Genomic DNA, 5,063 nt, shown 5'->3' with positions numbered 1-5,063 from the left:
GCTCTCATAATTAATTCTGTAAGTAAAAAATAAGCATAACAGATGGATCTTAAATAGTACCAGATATAAGAATACAACAAAGGGGAAGTTATATCCTATGCAAAACTGAAATCAATGTGGGTAACATATTTATATGATTTGAGATAGAGTCTTACTGTGCAGCTCAGCATGAATTGAAACTTGTTACGTAGACCAGGGTAACTGCAAACTCACTGAGATATACATGCTTCAATCCCAGTACATGGACTGAGTTGTACACTACCACAACTGGCCCACTTTCATATCTTATAGGATTAAAAAGCCCTAAATAAGCTGTATGAATTATCTGAGAAAAATAAAATCTTCCTTTACCAAAAACAGAAACACAGATTTCTTAAAACAAGATGTTGCAGGAAATTTTATCAAAAACACTGCCAGTGAAAAATAATAAGAAAAAAACAAATCTCAAGAAAACAAGATTTCTTCCTATGATGAGTAAATTACTTCTTAAGACTAATAAGATATAGTAAATGCAATTCTTCCTATGATGTGTAAATTACTTCTTAAAGACTAATAAGATATAGTAAATGCAATTCTAAAGGGAATGTTATATCCCTTCCAGCACATGGAAGAAAACATATATAGTTTCTTAAAAATGCATGTTAATTTTCATTTATTTAAATATGAAGTGTTTCGGAGGCTGAAAAGAAGATACAATGGTTAAGAGTTCATAGTGTTTTGCAGAGCACCAGAGTCCAGTTACCAACATGCACTTCAAACAGCTCACAACCACTTGTACCTCCAGCTGTAGGGAATCTTCTCATTCTTCTGGATGCTGAGTGAGTCTGCACTCAAATACACATATAAATACACATTTAAAAGTAATATAACCATATTTTTAAAATTTGTAAATAATGATGTATGTTACTTGCTATTATGATGGGATTTTTTTCAAAAGGCAAATGTAATGTAGAAATATGCTCAAATTAAGCAGAGGTCATAGAGGACGATTGGTAGCATTGAAGAATCTCAAGAACTGAACCACACCTTTTAAAAGAACAATCATTCTTCAAATCTATTTTGTAATTAATCAACTTCAAAGTACCGAAGTAAAACGACAATCATAGAATTGTTAAAGGTAAGAAAAGAATAAGAAATACATCATAAAATAAATTAGGTGCAAGAACTTGCAGAGGCATCAGTCGACTTATGTTACAAAATCCTACCAATCAAACGCTGTTCTCAAGCACAGACTTATTAAATCTCACTTCCTCTTTTCCTAAGAGTATGTGTCGTTGCTCACGGATCTTTGGTAGCAAGAAACAAATGCCGAGGCAGGCTGGGGTCGGGGTTATGGATCAGGGTAGGAGGGTATGGCTCCCACCCACCACAGCCTCTGGCCAAAAGCGTGCACATGGCAACGCAAAGCCTACATGATGTATACTTTCTCAGCTTGGGAGAAGTGGAAGACTTCTTTGGTTCTTGGGCAAACAACTTTATCATCTTGATGGATAGAAAGCAGAGAATTGTAGCCATAGGCATAGTCATTAGGCAGCATCATGGGTGGGTTGTTCTCATTCATCACGTCACCAGAGATCTTGCAGACCAGGCGAGAGTTGGCCCAGTGAACCATGGGCAGGGGCTGCGCCAATTTGTTCAAAGAGCAGCTGCACACAGGGCAGTCGAGGCTCTTGGAGCTGCCATCCTCCTTGTAGCGCTGTGGTGTCTTTATTGCCGAGAGCCCAGCCTGCAGGGTGAGGGTGAAGACGGAGCTGTTTCCTAGCTGGTGCAGTCGGTAGTTGTCATATCGAAACTGCTGGATCAGCATCCGCCACCAGGCTGGGTCCAGAAGGTCCTTATATGGGGAGATGTGTGTATCTGGAGGAAAGGCCAACATGCCCATGACCTGGCGAATCTCATCCAGCTGGCTCCCTTCAGCCTGACTGAAGTGCTTTTTTGCATGTCTCACAGCATCCAGGCGTTTGTTCTGCCGAACAAGTTCAATGAACTCCTGAATCCTGAGGCTGAACTCCAGGCAGCTCTTCATCTTCCGGAGTCGGGACTTGTTATCATGGCACCAGGCAAGGCAGATGGCTGTCTCATGCCTCTCCAAGGATTCTTCTACTTTAGCTGTCAGGAACATCTCGATATTCACAAGGTCCCCAATGCCACTCTGGAGAGCAATTTCACAGCTGTGTTGTAGTAGCCACAGCGCAGGAGATGTGTGACCTGAACACCAAGGAAATCCAGAGCATCTCAGAAGTAGGAATTGGTTCACCGGTTATTTCCCTGTGTTTCTCCATTTCCTTCCTTCCTTTTGCTAGTGATGGGACTCAGGGGAGCTTGAGGAACAGGCTTGTCCTTTGCCAACTCCTGTTGGCCACAGCCTGGGCAAGGTGTTGGCCACACCGGGTTGGCTGCAGTGACTTGTGACGTGGCGCCAAGGCCTTTCCTGACTTCACTGTCTAGCTGCTGCCAAAGCTCCATGCACCCTACACGCCTGGGCTGCTACTTGAGGAGGCTCCGCCTACATGGCCAGGGGGTCTGGGGCTGTGTCTGTGTACAGGTTCAGTATCTCACCTCCAGCACCGCCTTATCTCCTGCTTTGAGAACGTATTCACGGGAAAGCCACTGGACCGAGTTTCTGCAGAGGCCTCGCCAGGTGGTTCCGTAGTTCTAGAGTGTAAATGCTTTTCATTACAGAAACTGATAGTTGAGCTAAAATAAGTACTGATGGGTTTTCAAAACAGATGAACCATTGTAATTCACACAAAACCATATTGTAGAGGTTTGTATCTAGCGCTTATTTTTGCACGTTGATGTTGATTAGCTAATTAATTGTAAATGTAAAGCGTGTTAATAAAATAGCTTTCTATTTCTCAAAATAAATAAATAAGTTAGAAAAAATTACAAAAAGAGTTTATCATTAAGTGGTAATGCCCAAGAAGAATTACTATCCATTAGAAAAGGTGAGATTTAAAATATTGTGTAAAACATGAAGTTTTTGGAAATTCCATAACTAAAAACAAGCAATAAAAGGAAATTTTGTGACTGTGATGACTCTCTGTGTTTAAGGATGCAAGACTTGTTCATGTGTCAAAAGGAGGTGAGAACACATGAGGTAAATAAGCAAAACAACAGAATGCCTGATGGGATTTCATTTAACTAAAGGGCAAGTTTGGAATTAATTTGCAGAAGATTGTAGGAATAATTCACATTTGCCATGTGATATTTCCTTTGATAAGAACAAGAATGAAGAATGGCTTCTTTATTCAAATTTTGATATTTTCACAAATATATGCAAATGTAAAACATATGCTAAATAATGTATAGACTTTAAATCATAATTATATAAGAAATATGCAGTGAAAAGTGAGTAATAATGTAACATAAAATAATTCTATATAGGCAAAAAGATGAGAAAATCTGAACCTAATGAGAAGTAATAAAGAGCAAATGAAAATTCCTGGATAAATAACCATGTACTAAAAGGTAGATGATGAACCAGGCAGTAGCAGTGTACACCTTTAATCTCAGCACTCATAAGGCAGAGGCAGGCAGATCTCTGTGAATACAAGGCCAGCCTGGTCTACAGAGCATGTTACAGTACAGGATCCAAAGCTTCACAGAGAAATCCTTGTAGGAAAATGAGGACTACAAGGCAAAATGATGAGCTAACCTGGAGTCTACCTGAGGGTCTAGCAGCAGGCACTGTCAGAGGTCTTGATCATGCTTTGTCAAAGAGGGGCAACTATGCAATATCAACAGATCAGAATGCAGCTTGGGTGCTGGGAGGAGGGTTTATAAGGTTCATTATTCCATTATTGAATAAAGTTCAAATGGATTAAAGACCTATAAATCCAAACACGGTGCTCAAAAGTGGGAAGTAGCCTTCAATGCGTGGACATTGAATACCACTTCCTAAATATAACACCAGTAGCACAGACACTGAGAGCAACAATAAATAAATAAATGTAACCTACTGAAATTGAGAAACATCTGTAAAGCAAAGGACACAGTCAATAAGAGAAAAAGGAAGTCTACAAATCAGAAAAGATATTCACCAGTCCCACATCAGGCAGAGGACTGATTTCTATAATATATAAAGAACTCAAGAAATTAGACATCAAAATACCAAATAATACAATTTAAAAATGGGGTACAGAACTAAACAGAATTTTCAACAGAAAAATCTCAAATGCTGAAAGACACTTAAAGAAATGTTCTACATCCTTAGTCATCAGGGGAACGCAAATCAAAACAACTGTGAGATTATCAGAGTGGCTAAGATTAAAAAACACCAATGATAGCTTATGCTGGAGAGGATGTGGAGTAAAGGAAATACTCATTCGTTGCTGGTGGGAGTGCAAATATGTACAACCACTTTGGAAATCAGTGTGGTAGCTTCTCAGAAAATTGAGAATCAACCTACCTCAATATTCAGCAATACCTCTCCTGGGCATATGCCCAAATTATGCTCAATCATACTACAAAGACATAGATATTCAGCTATGTTCATAGCAGCATTATAGCCAGAATCTGGAGAAAACCTAGGTATCCATAGACCAAAGAATGGATAAAGAAAATGTGGCACATTTACACATTAGGGTACTACTCAGTGGTTAAACAACAACAACAAAAAAGACATCTTTAATTTTGCATGCAAATGGATGGAACTAGAAAACACCATTTGAGTGAGGTAACCCAGACTCAATAAGGTGAATATGGTATGTACTCACTCATAAGTGGATATTAGCTATAAAAAAGGGATATTTATGATCCTAGAGAAGTTAAGTAATAAGGTGAACCCTAAGGAAAACATATAGATCCACCTGGAAAGTCAAAATATACAAGATCACCTAAAAAAAATGGGAACATATGAGTGGGGGGAAAGGGGAGGGTAGAAGGTAAAGAGGAGGAGAAAGGGAGGGGTGAGGAAAATTTGAAGGAGTGAGATATTCAAGAAACAGAGGAAGAACAGAGATGAGAGCAAGGAAAGAGATATGTTGATTGAGGGATCCATTATGGGGTTAGCAAGAAACCGGGCTCTTGAGAAATTCTCAGGAATCAACAAGGATGACTCC

At 39.4% G+C, this 5,063-nt stretch overlaps 1 pseudogene; it reads right to left on the bottom strand.

Moving 5' to 3' along the window:
- Positions 1 to 1,313: 1,313 nt before the first annotated feature.
- LOC130884370 (E3 ubiquitin-protein transferase MAEA-like) lies at positions 1,314 to 2,466 on the bottom strand (annotated as a pseudogene).
- Between the last annotated feature and the right edge of the window lie 2,597 nt (positions 2,467 to 5,063).

This window comes from Chionomys nivalis, chromosome 11 (genome assembly GCF_950005125.1).
Source record: "Chionomys nivalis chromosome 11, mChiNiv1.1, whole genome shotgun sequence".
In the NCBI taxonomy this organism is placed as follows: Eukaryota; Metazoa; Chordata; class Mammalia; order Rodentia; family Cricetidae; genus Chionomys; species Chionomys nivalis.
The sequence above is the reverse complement of the archived record's forward strand: the minus strand, read 5'-3'. Positions and strand labels throughout refer to the sequence as shown.